The 17608-nt window shown below is 37.5% G+C and overlaps 1 protein-coding gene and 1 long non-coding RNA gene across 7 annotated transcripts in view; one reads left to right on the top strand and one right to left on the bottom strand.

Moving 5' to 3' along the window:
* LOC117396681 (nuclear receptor subfamily 6 group A member 1) overlaps positions 1-17608 on the top strand; it is a 234413-nt gene that overhangs the window by 106609 nt on the left and 110196 nt on the right. The window lies entirely within an intron of this gene.
* Positions 1-17608, bottom strand: part of LOC131702887 (uncharacterized) — a 36408-nt gene that overhangs the window by 12067 nt on the left and 6733 nt on the right. Inside the window, exon 2 of the long non-coding RNA XR_009309584.1 lies at positions 10331-10383. This is a non-coding gene — a long non-coding RNA (uncharacterized LOC131702887). The remainder of the gene's footprint in view (positions 1-10330; positions 10384-17608) is intronic.

Raw genomic sequence — 17608 nt, 5'->3', positions numbered from 1 at the left:
CCTAACCCTAACCCTAACCCTATTTTGACAACATACATTGTCATATGAGGGACAGCACACAAAAGTGCACACTACACATTGTGAGTGTTTCTAATTATTTGTCCAACCCCTGAAATTAACAATACCTAGCAGTAATAATGTGGAAATCTAAAAGGTTACACCTGATAGCCAATATCATGTTCAGAAATTTTTGTTTTGTTGGTGTACTGATCGTTTTTACATATTAAAATTCAAAATGCTGTCACAACGACAAAAAATCCCTACCTTTTACATGTTGCTTCCTGGCTTATAACAGCTGGACGTTGTAATGCATGGATACCAGCTGCACACGTATATCAGGAGCATGCTTACATGGCTACCTTAGTGATGTAGTGGCAGGCATGCTTAGGTAGCTTGTGTCCAAGCAGAAGAATGTATCTTTGTAGCCCACATTCTAGAAAGGGTCAACGATTAATGTACTAAACAGAAACTAACAGTTAATATTTTAATGGAAAGTGACTGTGGCTCTCTGCTACTTCATTGAATAGAGATGCCACAATAAGATTTAAATTTTTGTTTTCTTCACACGCATAGTCTGAACAACTGCTGCATTTCCTCAGCAAAGTTCCAATCCTCCAAAAACCTGCAGGGTCAAGAATCTCACTGAATATTTTCTTATGCATGAATTCTGAAACAGTGTGGGTCCTCCTAGTGGGCACAGACAGTAATACAGCTCAGCTGACCAGCATCTGTTATGCTGTTGCATGGCCACTGGGTGGCAGTTCACAGTCATTAGAGACCTCACTGCTTGCAGAAATGATCACAGACTTCAGGCCATAAAAAAGCAATTGACGTGATTGGCTTTGTTTCTTTTAGGCATGTTGGATGCAAAGGTGAATCCTAGTGTATGGTGTTTGCATGTAGAATTGTGCGGTGTGTGGAGTGCAGTTGGATGCCTGGTGTGCCTCTGCGCCATTCCACTTTGTCAATTCCTATACGCATATGCTTTGAACATTGCAACTACACTGTCTTATAGTCTGCCTTACTAGTAACAAGGACATCATCCACACTGTAAAATCAAATGCTTAAGAATTAAACACACATTTTATGGACATTGTTTATTTTAATTGTTTGAGTTTCCAAAGTAAATCCCTTGCATATGATTTACTGAATGTTTTAATTCTTAAGCATTTGGTATGTTTACCATTTGTTTTCAGTCATATGCAACCAAAGAGATCCACAAGCTCCCTTTTCTACTTACTGACTAATTACAAAAGACAAGAAAAAAAAGCATGACTACTACAATTTGATATCTTTTTTTAAATCTCTAATCTAAAGATAAAGGCAGTCTTCTATAATGTACATGCTGTATTGCTGCCTGGAAATATCTAAGACACACACGTTCAAACTGTTTCTTTGTAGTTCTGTTTAAAATAAATCAGTACTTGCTAGATATTTATATGTTAAGGCATTGTATTCAACAGCCTGGGGAAATGCAGATTTTTCATCAGTTTTCTGGGAGTTGACCTACTAAATGTCAACATGTTCACTTCATGGTACTGCCTTGAATCAGGTAAAAAGCTGATATTTTGGTATTTTGAAAACATACTGATACACAGAGATGGATGGCCAATGCTTATGTACATACTGATACACAGAGATGGATGGCCAATGCTTATGTACATACTGATACACAGAGATGGGTGGCCAATGCTTATGTACATACTGATACACAGAGATGGATGGCCAATGCTTATGTACATACTGATACACAGAGATGGATGGCCAATGCTTATGTACATACTGATACACAGAGATGGATGGCCAATGCTTATGTACATACTGATACACAGAGATGGGTGGCCAATGCTTATGTACATACTGATACACAGAGATGGATGGCCAATGCTTATGTACATACTGATACACAGAGATGGATGGCCAATGCTTATGTACATACTGATACACAGAGATGGATGGCCAATGCTTATGTACATACTGATACACAGAGATGGGTAGCCATGTGGGTTACAGAGGTCTGTCATCCACCTGCATAAATCCTTAACAAATTAGCAAATCCTCACCTATTTAGACTGTACATGTTTACACCTTAAACAGAGTTTCTAAGCAATATAGTAGTGTAGTAAATGTTTAATTGTAAATGTACTGTTTAATCCTAGATTTTTACATGCTTTCAATGTTTTATCAATTCAACTGTCAAGTTAAATTGTAAACTGTACCTTAATACTATATGTGACTGAATTTCAAATGGGAAATAAATACTAAAGTAATACTGTATATACATACTACTACTATATATACAAAGTATATTTTTTATTCTGAAAATGTGTTTAGACAATGACCATGCACACAAAATGTTAAAATTAATTAAGTGTAGATTTACACCATTACCAAACACTCTGGCTTATGCAAGATTTATGTAACACAGTTTATTCCCCTCCATGAAAGCCACTTAATGAAATAGACCTCATAAAGAAGTAATAGAAAGTAATGAGTGTCTTATAAAATGCTTCTAAGGGGACAGTCTCTCTCTTTGCACATGGCTTCACACACAAATCACTGTCTGAAACAAACTACAATGATTTCCACTGAACTGTCACAAATAAAGACTACAGTGTGCAGAAACTCCAAAAACGAGGTTCAGATGTCAATTAGACAAATCTGGTGGCATCCTAGGGTGAACTCACTGACATTACCAAATAGTCAAGTTCATGATTTCATGAGGAATTCGTTCCGTTTTGAGCTGTTGTCTTAACCAATGTCTTGATTTTGTCATTTTCAAAAACACCATAAGCAGTAAACATCCTTAAAGTTGGTTGCTTGTTTACAAATTCAAACAAATAGGATTCTATATGTTTAAGAAAATCTAATCTAATATTTCACTGAACACATTGTATGATAAACATGTATGAGACTAGTAAAGGATTTGCTTTTAGCAAACTATTGTTCAGGTTATAGCAGTTTCTGCGGAATTTATCTTTAGAAATCCCCATACCCCCCTGCACCCGCGCTGGGGGAGGACCCCCATACCCCCCTGCACCCGCACTGGGGGAGGACCCACATGTCCCCCTGCACCCATGCTGGGGGAGGACCCCCATACCCCCCTGCACCCGCGCTGGGGGAGGACCCCCACACCCCCCTGCACCCGCGCTGGGGGAGGACCCCCACACCCCCCTGCACCCTCGTTGGGGGAGGACCCCCACACCCCCCTGCACCCTTGCTGGGGGAGGACCCCCATACCCCCCTGAATCCTTGCTGGGGGAGGACCCCCATACCCCCCTGAACCCTTGCTGGGGGAGGACCCCCATACCCCCCTGCACCCGCGCTGGGGGAGGACCCCCATAACCCCCTGCACCCTAATTCTCTAATGCAGCTGTATACACGTCCTCATCACATTCTTTGCAAGTGGGTCACGATGTACAGGACAGGCAAGGCACTTGTCATTTTCAGTAACTTCACTGCATTGCTGCGTTTTAATGATAGATTGGCACGTAAGCATTATAGACAACAAGTCTTTGTGTGTGACTAATGTATGTCACAAGCCGTATATACAGCGTACCGTGACTAATGAATGATAACTTCTTCCCTCAAACAATAGATTGACACATTTATACAGCGATTTGGTGTGCTGATTTTTTTTCTTAATTCTCATGACCCTGAATATCTGTCTGTCTTTTAAGTTTTTCATTTCAGTTCGGGAGGAAAGATTTCCCCCACCCCAGACCCCACAAAACATCATTAACTCTAACAAAAAGAATTGCAATTACAAGGTTGTTCATGAGTTATTGAATGTATTGAGTATTTAGATATAACATTCCAGCAGCAGCTCGGGATGCAACTCTGCCAACCAGCTCTAATGTTAATAAACACACATAAAGAAAGTACACATGGGTTCATTCTGAGTTTATTGATTTATTTATTTAAAATTATACAACAGAAGGAGTACACTTTCATTTCGGAGTACACTTTCATTTGTTCTGTTCAAAATCATGAAATGAAGCAGAGATATCCAACAAAACAACTGTGCAAGCATGTTTACAACATGTACATTACCGGCTAAAGGTTAGGAGTCCTAATTCTTAGGACCGTGTTTTCAAAGTGTTTACTCCAGTCTTTAATGAACTACATTTTTTTAAAGACGTAAAACAAAGATTCATTTTACAAATAAAACCAAACAACTGCCTTCTATATTTCAAGTTCTCTTAAGTACCCTCAAGGTGTTTTGTTTTTCATTTTCTAACATTAACAGGATTTTCTTTCTCCTTTAAAAAAAAAAAAAGGATTTAATTAAAGAATGGAGGCAACGCTTTGAAAACATGGTCCTTATGATCCTAAGTGAATGTGCACTGCATGATTTGCAGCCGTATATTGCTTTGATTAACACATTGAATCAATTCCACTTCTGACGACTGAACAAACACAGACAGCACACTCCCCTCTTGCTATAAAGATCTTTTCATCAAATGCAATCTGCATTTTTAAGCCGTAATAGCTTGGCTCTTTGCTGGTCTAATGCTTTTAGGATCACCCTAACTATCGCTGGCACCATGTTTGAAAATAAAACATGTTAAGTCGCCTCTTAAACACAGCTTAATGAGGGTGGATTGTATTTGTGTCGTACTTGTTTCTTTTCTGTAAATTTATACTGGAGTCTGATGCGAGGCAGACTGAGTTATCTTGGCTCTTGGAAATGGTTAACCTATGTTTAAAAATCACCTCCTTATTTCAGCAGTGAACACACTGTAGAAGCCTTGTCAAAATAGATGAATAACTTGGTCTAGGGTGGTAAAAATGTAGAACATTTAAAGCACTGTCACCCATATTATTACGCTGCCATTAGCCTGAACGTACGTTTGCTTGACTTATGGAGGAACCTGCGGTTTCTGCCTCTTGTACTTCTTTGTATTGGTACACATTTATTTTTCTATTGTTTTGATTAAGACTGTCAGTATATGTTGAATTGGGTTGCACATCTCTAGTGTAAATGGTTGTTCACTATTTAATCCGTCATATACATGTGAATAAAAATATATGCATAATCACTTTTGAACTAAAAATATGCACTAATACATAGTAACCTTACATACATGTATTTTATACATGTTTCTGAAGTATGTTTAACTCTTTAAGTCCAGGACATTTGGCCTGCCGTTTTCAAAATAAAATAGTAAAAAAATAAGCTTTTTTCAAGACTGAACCTTCTTTCTTCACACAAAATAAGAATGTTTCTATAGCAGCCACATATCTGCCTTTTAAGGTGTGTTTCTACTCTGAATGTACAGAGGAAACCCTCATATAGCACTGGGGTTTGAGGTCCCTGATCCCATTTCTGCTATTTACACCTGACATGTGCTTGCTATTTAAACAATATCAGTATAAGAATAAACCTTATGAATATGCTGTGTAATATTTAGCATAGTAATGAGATCAACAACAGATCAGAAGAAACGACTTCTTGACTATTTTACATGTTCTCTTCAGACACAACTCATAATGTATGTGTTTTTTATTCGTATAACAGCTCTAGACTGAAAACATCAGTGAGAACGCAGGTCTTTTACAAAAATTACATTGTGATGCTGGATAGAAGCCAGGAAGCCAGGGTTGCATCATTCAAGATAAATTGGAATCAGTTCCAGTGCGCCACAGTGTCACTGTGTTCACAGGTCCTTTCATGTAAACTTGGGCATGTCATACATGTCATTATTGCAGCTGCTCGCGGGCACAATGAGTTTCTACACTGTACAGTATCGGAAAGCCATTCCCATTTTGAAACTGAGGAATCTCTAGCAGCTGGGTTTGGATCACTGTAAATACTATGCATGATCTCACGAAAAATGCCTTCCCCCTCCATTTTTATTTTCTTATTTCTTGCAGTTAACATACAGTGATTTAAACCATGTGGTGAAATAAGAAGTACCAAACGGCAGCTTCCCACACCATCGCCAGCAATGCAATATGCATTTATCTGACTGGACGGGAACCTACTTTAATATCTACTTTACCACAGTATACTCTTCTTAAAGGATTGTTACTGCAATATTTTACTTTACCATGTCAAACAGAGCTATACTAGGTGCACAGTGAGAGGTTATTTGATAGACAATTACATTTTTCAGTAAGAGATAAATGTTAACTGAGAGTCATATAACAGGTGAATTTGGAATCTTATTTTAATTGTATTAACATATTGCACTCCCTACTGCTTGACAAGCAAGGCTGGCAGTTTCCATTGCTTCTCCTTATGTATATGGGGAGTGTCAGTCTGGCACTTGGGTGTATGCTTTGTATTTAGCAGTCTGAATTATGTGTTAATGCAATAGAAATAAATAGTTTCAGAATTGCAATGTTTATTACATAAGCATGTTTCTTTTAGGAAATAAAACGATTGAATTGAGCTCATAGTTAAGAGATTTAGCATTTCTCAAAGATGAACTGCTAAATGTGTTACTCATGTTCTATACAGAATGTGCTCAAGGAGTGACCTGATTTAATTCATAATAGCTAGTTCACAATATTGTATGGAAATCTTGGTATTTTAATACAGTGTTGTACGGGGAGGTTTTGTAAGCATTTAGTGCCCTATTCATAAAAGTACTTGCCGACTGCCGTAATAAAATGAATTTTGTTTAAAACTAACAAAAGTCGTCCATATTGCTATTCATAAAGTGATCTGAGCAAATGGACGACTGTCGCAAAGCACTTTATGAATGGGTATACAGTCGTTCAAAAGTGAAAATCCGCCACTTTTTGATGACATCATCAGCATTATTAATGTTCCCTTTGTGGGGTCGGAAGCTGTTGCAAGCAGAAAAACGGAATCCATGACAGTAATTAACTACCGAAACCCGAGTCTGCAGCTGCCAGTCACGGGCAGTTTGCAAAACTTTATTCCGATGCTCCTATCACATCTACGAAGAAATTCAGGATGCTGGTAAACACATTTACGCACACATAAGATTTCCATTCTTAACTGCAGGACCAAAATAATGTTGTTTTTTTTTTAATTAAAAAAAAAAAGCACTGTAGGAGGACATTTGAATAATACTGTAATTCTAGTAGTAATAATAATAATAATAATAATAATAATAATAATAATAATAATAATAATAAACCCCACTTAAAGCAGGGAATCAATCAGGGGTGAGTTTATGAATCAGTGAAAGTTTCACACCATATTGCACACTGTACACAAAATGTATAGTTTTGTAGTGCATGAAAAAAAAAAGGTTCATTTTGAAGTTTTTTGCAATACTAAGGAAGGCCAAATTTCCCACTGACTGTATCAGCAGCACTGGTATACTGTATATTGTAACGCTCCATGAAAATAAACAGGTTCACACAGACGGTCTTCGTCCAAACTGTTTATTGTGAACACAGGTAAAATAAGTAAAAAGAAATGGAACGCAGATCACGGCAAAGAAATAATAATAATAACATAACTGTCTATTCTCAGTCTCTCACTTGCTCTCCGCTTCACAGCGCTTTTTCACAATGATTATGCCAGAGAATATGTTCTTGTGGGAGTATATATTTATATTAAACATTTTCCTTCACATAAAGCTTCAGAATTATTATTATTTTTTTTTTTTAAATAGGCAGTGTTAATCACGGGTATGTCAAACTGTATACCAGAGCAAGTGTAGTAATAAAAAATAGTGTGCCGAGGCTGTCGTTAGTTTAGACTTGACTGTAGAAAGCGTTCAATAACTCCTAATTATCGACAGCATTTTGCGGTCGTTCACATTTATGAATAGCAGGTTGACGCTCAAGACCGATGAAAACTTCATGCTAATTAGGTCATTGTTAACCTTTCTCTCAATTTGTTAAAAACATGCATTCACAGACGAAAATTGATGGGGCTTAGCGACGCATCTAAATGATCTCTTATGAATAGCAACTGCCATTAAATAGGCGGCTATGGATGAAATCCGATCATGTGCTCCTGTTCTCTCATTTCGACAGGCGTTAACCCTTTATGAATAGACCCCTCAGTGTCTCCGTTTTCCTTGAGAGGTTCTGAGGTTGTTGCACCGCAGTTTCCATTCATTGATCAGTGAGTTGTGTTCAAATAAAACCCACCGACAGCAATGAATGTTTATTGCAGCCCATTATAGTTTACATATTGTCGGGATACAAATAATGCAGCACAATTCTTTACTTTATTACCAGGTCTTTATTACCTATTAATATTACTATACTGATCTCCTACTATCCATGTATTGTGTTTCAAACCAATGCAACAATACACTGTGAAAACGCTGCAGTTATGTTCAGTAGCAACTTAAGATACTGTAAGGGTATTAAACAGGGGAGTACAAATGGAAGACAGATGATTTGTTTTGAATACAGTATTTATATATACAGTGGCACCAATAACATTTCAGTCGTCAATATTCCCAGTTTAATCTCTTCTAGCTTTAGTCATTTACTTTTTGCATTACTAATACTGACATAATTGATTAAACTGAGACTAATTTGATTATGTTTAAATAATTAAATACACAGCAGAACCCTTATATAAAAATAACAAATGTTTGATGTCACTTTTTTTTAACATAAAGTAAACAGAATGTTTAAGAGTGGAGATCCAGGAGATATGTTTGAGAGTTAGGTGACAGTGTTAGTGGAGATCCAGGAGATTTGTTTGAGAGTTAGGTGACAGTGTTAGTGGAGATCCAGGAGATTTGTTTGAGAGTTAGGTGACAGTGTTAGTGGAGATCCAGGAGATTTGTTTGAGAGTTAGGTGACAGTGTTAGTGGAGATCCGGGAGATATGTTTGAGAGTTAGGTGACAGTGTTAGTGGAGATCCGGGAGATATGTTTGAGAGTTAGGTGACAGTGTTAGTGGAAATCCAGGAGATATGTTTGAGAGTTAGGTGACAGTGTTAGTGGAGATCCGGGAGATATGTTTGACAGTTAGGTGACAGTGTTAGTGGAAATCCGGGAGATATGTTTGACAGTTAGGTGACAGTGTTAGTGGAGATTCAGGAGCTGATATGCCTGTGGCAAACCTCAAGGTACACCCAACGCTCGATGGTTTTCATTAACAGTTTAAACTCACCGACAGCGTTGAATGTTCACTGAAGCCGCCAGAGTCGTCACTGTAGATGGTCCCACTACAGGAGCCTGAACTGGCACTTTAGAAACACATCAATCTGCCAGAGAAGAGCTGAGCTCTGCAAATACTTTGAAAGGTTTAAACCACTACCAACTCTGTGTGTGCCAGTGAAACACTGAACGCTATTTAATATGAATCACTGTTCATTTAGGTTGACAAGTCCTGTATCAGATTGGCTTGGTCAGGCTTCAGCAAAATTTAAAACCGCCTGTGTTAATGGAAGCAAAGAATATTATTAACGCAAACAAATCTGTTTACCATGCGCATAGACTAGATTCACTCAGCATTTAAAATCCAGTACACATGTTATGTACACATTTCTTTCATAAAAGAAAACAAAATGGTAATGTACTTTTCCAGAACAAACATGATGCATCAAATTCCCTGTTTACTCCCATTGAAATCTTATGTAGTTTAAATGCGTTATTGCCTATGAAACACCCAGTAGTGCTGAATTTAGAAATACTAAAAGAAACTTAAGTTCAGTGAAACTGTTTTTAGACAAATTTTATATTGGATCCAATGTCGGATACATCATGTTTTATCATTACAATTGTTCCAAACACGTTTACTCAAAAGTCTGGTTGTATTCGTAGTACCGCTATTGGCATGAAAACAATGTCCAATGCCCCACACAAAGAGAGTAGATCACTGTCAGTCACATGTTTTGTGGGCCAGTTAAAATGTGCATTACATGTCAGGTTAGATGTCACCAAGATTTGGCCCCTCTAGATTTATATTCAATGAAATACAGGAGCCTTACATAAATGTCTAACCTCGAGGCGTTCTCTTTAATGATTTGGGGGTGACTACATGTATAATCTGTATGAAGCTTTCTGAAGTAAGCTAGTCTTTAGGGACTCATTAGCCTCTCTTCCTCTCATTACTTTGCCAGGTCCGGATTTATTAACATGTTGCATTTGATTTACTGTATTTGAAAATCTCACCTTATTAACCACCACAGATTTCTTCTGATATGTGATTCTCAGATGACATTAACAGTTCCACCTCTACCTTATATTTACTTGATCTATTCTGAGCATGTATTACAGATATAAGATGATGTATCAGCCATTGTCTTCTGGCTTTGCATGAGCCAGTGTTAGCTGCGATGTTTAAAAGCCACAAGTATGATCACTGTTACTTTAACGGTTGTCTATTTGTGAACCTCCTCCTTTTAAAAGGGTTCATTTTGATGCATTGTTCTCACCTTCTGGTAGTGGGGCAGACATCAGTCAGTCTTTGTTGGATAGGAGCGATTTCCTGTAGAAACAATAAGTGGACACAAAGACAATTTGTTTGAATTTTATTTAATCCAGTATTAGTGTTTAGAAATATAGTATATTTCACTATTCAAGGAAAAAGATCAGACAAGAATCCACTTTTTCAGCAAAAACAGGGCCTGATTTTCCACTGTGGGCAAATTGCCCACTTTATACATTTACTATGAAGTGGGCAGTTTGCCTGCATTTTACCCACCAGTCTTGTTTCATTTGCAGCCTGTACACCCATTGGGTAACATTATAATACCTGTGCATTAACTTAAAATCAGAGCAGAAACAATAGCACAGCATTAGCAGTAATGAAAGCACAGTGGATGTCGAAGTTGGAACAAGTATTGCACATTGGTGTATTAGCAGTGGATTACCAGTGTGCATTGGTTCATAATGTTGTGATGTCATTGCTCATGTAAATGCTACCACTGTTGTTCCATTCTGCGAATGGTAACCTTCATTGTAGCTGTCATTGCCCGTTAGTACAAAGCCATTGCCAGTTGAAGATCATGTGGTAAGGGCACTAATGCAAACTTCACCTCGTAATTTAGTTTGTGACGTTAAAAGGTATAATAAAACAACTACAGTATATTACCGTTTATAGAAACTGTAGTTTTGTTGCACACAGTAGGTCAACTGGGCTTTCAATAATAAAGGGAACATTTGTGTTTTTATGAAGTGACTTTGGTAAGCAACACTGACTCAGAAAGATTGAAGTATCCAAAAGGGATACAAGTGTAATTATGAATTATTGAGCAGGATTTGATGTCTGCTTCAGACACTTCTCTGTCGGATTTGGGGCACAGTGGGAATTCTCATTAAGGCATAGTCTTCATTCAACCATGCCAGTCTATATATAGCACTAATACTCAGCATGCCAGAGAGGAGAAGGATACTGGGGTTAAAACTCTTTGGAAAAATTTTAAATTACAGTGGAAATGCACATACCATCTACAGTCTGGTTGCAAATACTAAGATCCTTTATAAGTTGTACTATACCAAGATCTGTGCACTCAGCTGAAATACAAGACAGATAATAAAATCAAAACATCAAATAAAGTAAAGAAAAAACTTTGCGTCAGTTTTAAGTACTTCTTTTTAAACCCATTTTGATTAATTAAATCAAATTTGCAGTTCATAAAACCTTTTTGGTTTTCTATTAGAGAAGGTTAGTCATTTATTTTAGTTTTCAAAGCACTGTTTAACATAAGAGAATGTTTCTAAACATTCTTCAAAAAAAAAAGTCCTTCAAAAACGTTCAAAGAAAGTCCTTAGTCTATAGGGCCAATTATTCTGTAACAGACTACAGCACAATACTGTTATTTTTCATCATATAATCTCTATACATTATCTGTGCCAGTTCACATGTTTTAGTATTAACTTTGAATAAAAAACACTAGTCAGTAATGCATACTGTCAGTATATGACTTTCTTCAGGAGGAATGCAAATAGCAGGTAGCTGGTAATGATGTTGTAAATCGAACAGTAGTCAGCTGAGGATTTGAAAGAAGTAATTGTTCTCAGGTTCCACTGAAGAGGATTTTGAACCGAGCAGACTTGAAATGAAATGACTCAGTTTGACAATTACTGTCCTTTCTTGTCTGACAACTGCACCCTGCTTCTTTGGCCTTGTGCCCGACTCTAACTAACAAGATTTTCATTCTTGAGGGTGAAAGAAGAGGGCTAATTTTACATGTGTTACTCAAGTGCTTTAGAATGGGAAGCACCACGTTTCGAAAGCTATGGTTGTCAAATTATAAATGGAGAAAAATAGTAATTAAACAAGTTGCCATGCAGCCGGAAACCAACAGGTGCAATCCCTCCTTATTTTATCATGCTTCCTTGAAAACGTTTAACCATACTGACATGTTTTAAATAATGATAAACAACTAAAGAATGGGGTGTACATAAAAGGCTGCAATGACAAATGATTCTGGAAGCAAATTTCTTTTTTTGTACAATTTGTGTGTATTGAATTTGTTATAATACATGGTATGTCACACATAACTACTAAACACTCAGTAGTACTGAATTTTATAAATACTAAAAGAATCTTAATAAATTAAATGACAAATGTTTCGAGTAGACATTAAAAAGGCTTCTAGTTGAAACGTTTGTCATTGAATGTGTCACGATTCTTCTGGTATTTCAGTAATACGTCATGGTAACAGCAAGATTCAACATATTTCTATTGTAATGTTCTTATTACGGAGGCAAACTATGGTCCGAGTGTAGAAGTAGACAAAGTAAACAGAGCCGTCTTCAGTTTCATATACCTTCTCCTCAGAATTTAGGGTTGACTGAATTAATTCAACTGTCTGTAATCATAATAATACAAATAATACTAAAACACATGATAATATTAATGATAATAATGATGTAGGAAGTGAAACCCCACAGCAGCCTCAGACAATACATGGGCTTAGTCTTGCTGTTGAGGCCTGAGGCTCCAGTGCTTTCATGTATAATGACTAGTAACTCAATGGAAAGAAAATGCACCACTAATGGTACCCAACGTAACCTGACACTGTAACATAGGCAAGCTACCATCCATCTCAAAATGCTTGAGAAGAAATACATGAACAGATGTTCTGGCTAGCAGCCCCACTGAAAATCAAAGATCACCAGACAGCCGTAATGTGCGAAGATAAGCTGTGGAGTGCTGTGAAACACGCTAAATCTCTGTGACCGTAGGAGAGGATGCAGCCAGCGAGGTAAAAACATACAAGATGCCATTCTACAGGCTGCTGCTTTTGTTTTTGTTATGAAAAATATTTGGCAAATGCACTGCTGCATATGCATGTGTACAGTAACATAATCAACACAAACCCAGGTGTTATACAGTACAGTATACTGTATATCTAAATCATGTGTTGTGTTGTATTTCCAGCAAGGCATGGTTTAGGTCTCAGTATTATAAAACTAGAAAGTGGAAGCAATAACATGAGTTAATGATTGCTAGTTTCATAACATTCAAATATATTTTTGTAATAATACAGTACATTTTGTTTTCAACATTTAAAACATATTTATAGGTATTTTAAAGCCTTAGTTGTATCCAAGTTTATATTTTTTTCTTCTTAAAAACAGTTTTTTGCAATGTAACACAACAGCCTACCTAAAAGAAGGCGCTGTAGAATTAATAAATGTACCGTTTGTTATGCACAACATGAGACATACTGTGCATAAACCGTGACAGAACATATTCCTTATTCTATCAAAAGCTGATGTGATTCCCACATTGATAACGGAAACACACTGACTGCAGAATGGGCATCAAAATGTTGTGCTCATCTACTGAAGTGAAACTGCTGCGTGCAGTACAGTACAGTACAGAACAGGAAACCCGGAGAAACAAGAAAACCCCTCAGTAAACCACAGGGGCGGGCTGCCAACTATGCACAGGAGTTCCCACAAGAGTGATGAAGTGCGAATTTGTAAGAGTGCACAGTGCAGCTGCCAAGGTCCAGGGTGTTGTATTTCAACACCATCTGCCTGCCAGAGTTCACCGTGGATTCTCAGAGCAATACCAGCAAGGTGCATTCAGATAAGCCATTACAAATAAAGCAAACATGATAGTAATGTACATTAATCACTATGTAGATATCATGACAGACTTATACATAGTACAAATTAAAGAACACACTACAGCTTGAACCTTTTTACTTTTACATACTTTCTTTCATACTTAAATCATTTTAACAAATTACTCTTGGAAAAACTTAGTAGATTTCATTCTTATCTAAGTTTACAGGAAATATTAACCATTTGGTTAAGTCTTAATTGTGATATATGAATATTACAAGTGTATTAAAATCCTTTTTATCTACATGTGAACTGTTTAATGATTCAGTTCAAATGGAAAGAATGCTAAACAGCAGTATTCTATTAAACACACCTTCATGAGGACTGTATTGATTTTAAACATGTATTAAGAAATTGTTATTTGTGTCTTGATATATTGTTCAGCACGTATCTTAATACTGAATGTGAAAATGAATGTAAAATTTGGAATAAATACAGTAAAGACATAAGTACTAAATGTAAGTACTACTATAAAGACAAGTATAAGATTATATAAGAACATAAGAAAGTTTACAAACGAAAGGAGGCCATTTGGCCCAACTTGGTCGTTTGGTTGTTAGTAGCTTATTGATCCCAGAATCTCATCAAGCAGCTTCTTGAAGGATCCCAGGGTGTCAGCTTCAACAACATTACTGGGGAGTTGGTTCCAGACCCTTACAATTCTCTGTGTAAATAAGTGCCTCCTATTTTCTGTTCTGAATGCCCCTTTATCTAATCTCCATTTGGTCCTTGTTTCTTTTTTCAGGTCGATAAAGTCCCTTGGGTCGACATTGTCAAAACCTTTTAGAATTTTGAATGCTTGAATCAGATTGCTACATTCTAGATGAGGTCTTACTAATGCATTGTATATTTTTAACATTACTACCCTTGGTTTAAATTCAACACTCTTCACTATAAATCCGAGCATCTTGTTGGACTTTTTTATAGCTTCCCCACATTGTCTAGATGAAGACATTTCTGAGTCAACATAAACTCCTAGGTCTTTTTCATAGATTCCTTCTTCAATTTCAGTATCTCCCATATGATATTTATAATGCACATTTTAATTGCCTGCGTGCAGTACCTTACGCTTTTCTCTATTAAATGTCATTTGCCATGTATCTGCCCAGTTCTGAATGCTGTCTAGACCATTTTGAATGACCTTTGCTGCTGCAACAGTGTTTGCCACTCCTCCTATTTTTGTGTCGTCTGCAAATTTAACAAGTTTGCTTACTATACCAAAATCTAAGTCATTAATGTAGATTAGGAATAGCAGAGGACCTAATACTGATTCCTTTGGTACTCCGCTGGTTACCTCGCTCCATTTTGAGGTTTCTCCTCTAATCAGTACTGTCTGTTTTCTCCATGTTAACCACTCCCTAATCCATGTGCATGCATTTCCTTGAATCCCTACTGTGTTTAGTTTGATAATTCATCTTTTATGTGGGACTTGCCAAAAGCTTTCTGGAAATGTAAATAAACCATGTCATATGCTTTGTCGATGTTGCATCCTCAAAAAAGTCAAGCAGGTTAGTTAGACACGATCTCCCTTTCCTAAAACCATGCTGACTGTCTCCCAAGATACTGTTACCACATAGGTAATTTTCCATTTTGGATCTTCTTATACAGTGGCTCTCAAAAGTATTCACCCCCTTGGACTTTTCCACATTTTATTGTGTTACAACATGGAATCAAAATTGATTTAATAAGGAGTTTTTGGCACTGATCAACACAAAAAAGTCCATAATGTCAAAGTGAAAAATAAAATCTACAAATTGTTCTAAATTAATTACAAATATAAAACTGAAAATAATTGATTACATAAGTATTCCCCCCCTTTGCTATGACACACCTAAATAAGCTCTGGTGCAACCAATTGTCTTTAGAAGTCACATAATTAGTTGAATGGTGTCCACCTGTTGTTTCACATGATTTCAGATTAAATACACCTGTCTCTGGGAGGTCCCACAGTTGGTTAGTACATTTCCTAACAAAAACTACATCATGAAGACAAAGGAACATTTAAAACAAAAACGGAATAAGGTTCTTCAAAAGAACCAATCAGGGGTAGGATATAAGAACATTTCCAAGGCATTGAATATCCCCCGGAGCACAGTAAAGTCCATTATTAAGAAATGGAGAGAATATGGCACAACTGTGAATCTGTCTAGAACAGGCCGTCCTCAAAAACTGAGTATCCGGGCGAGAAGGGCACTAGTCAGGGAGGCCACCAAGAGGCTTATGGCAACTCTAAAGGAGTTACAGTCCTCCACGGCTGAGCTGGGAGACACTGTGCATACGGCAACAATAGCCCGGGTGCTTCACAAAACTGGCCTTTATGGGAGAGTGGCAAAAAGAAAGCCATTGTTGAAAAAAACTCAGATCAGATCTCGGCTAGAGTTTGCCAGAAGGCATGTGTGAGACTCTGAGACCAAGTGGAAGAAGATTCTATGGTCTGATGAGACCAAAATAGAGCTTTTTTGCGAGTGTTTAACTCATTGATTTTGATTTGAATAATCTGCATACATAAACTATTCACCGACTCATCATCTTTGCTGACCCCCCTGCTAAGAGAACAGACAGGGTTTGCAGAAAAGAACAGTTCATAAAAAATCTGCGCCTCAGAAATGTGTAACGGTGGCCACGGAATGCCATTTTCCATATTTCTTATCTCTGTGAAACAGTGTGGTGCTGGGTATGTTGATAGCCCCGAATGGGTGACCCAGCATCCCTTCTCTCTGTGTCTCAGGCTGCGCTCTGAATTCTCGTACTTGGCCATAGGAGATGCATCCCTTGAAATGGGGAAGCTGGAACCCCACAGTTTTGAAACAGAGAGAGGTTGTCATCCCGGGGTAGGGGGAAGCTGGAGCCCCACAGTTTTGAAACAGAGAGAGGTTGTCATCTTGGGGTAGGGGGAAGCTGGAGCCCCACAGTTTTCTCACTCTCCCACTGCAAATTCAAGTGGTCACTACTGACCCAGCAGTGGGGCTGCAGGGGAGTTTGCAGCTGCATCAGCCCTGGTACAAGTCAAAGAAGGATGTGGTGTCTGAAGTGCTCTCACAGCTGAATAAATACAATATTACCAGATCGTATTATCTGAACAAACCTTTCTTTTTTATATCTGAACAAACTTTTTTTTTTGTTTCCACTGTAAAAGGAATTGATTATTTATTTATACTGAAAAAATGCTTTGAGCACAATAATGCGGCAGTCATGCATTACAATTGCAAGGGAATTGTTTAAATACTGCAGCATAAAGCTGATGTTATGAGAATGAGAAAAGGCCATTCGTGGATTCAATTCAATGTCTTAACAGTAAATATCTTGCCTCCTTGCTTGCTCACTGATAGCAAGTATCAACCCAATGTTCTAAAGTTGTATTTTACAGCTAGGTAAAGCGGACCAGTTAGTAATTTGGAACCCTCAAAGTAAATGATTTGCAGAGAAGGGAATAAAGCAATGAACTCCAGCTTCCTTCGGAATGTACAATAACAGTCAAATCAAATCATGGAGTAGTGATTAGGGCTCTGGACTCTTGACCGGAGGGTTGTGGGTTCATTTCCGGGGGAACACACTGCTGCTGTACCCTTGAGCAAGGTACTTTACCTAGATTTCTCCAGTAAAAACCCAACTGTATAAATGGGTAATTG

The sequence above is a fragment of the Acipenser ruthenus genome, chromosome 31 (assembly GCF_902713425.1).
Source record: "Acipenser ruthenus chromosome 31, fAciRut3.2 maternal haplotype, whole genome shotgun sequence".
NCBI lineage: Eukaryota > Metazoa > Chordata > Actinopteri > Acipenseriformes > Acipenseridae > Acipenser > Acipenser ruthenus.
The sequence above is the reverse complement of the archived record's forward strand: the minus strand, read 5'-3'. Positions and strand labels throughout refer to the sequence as shown.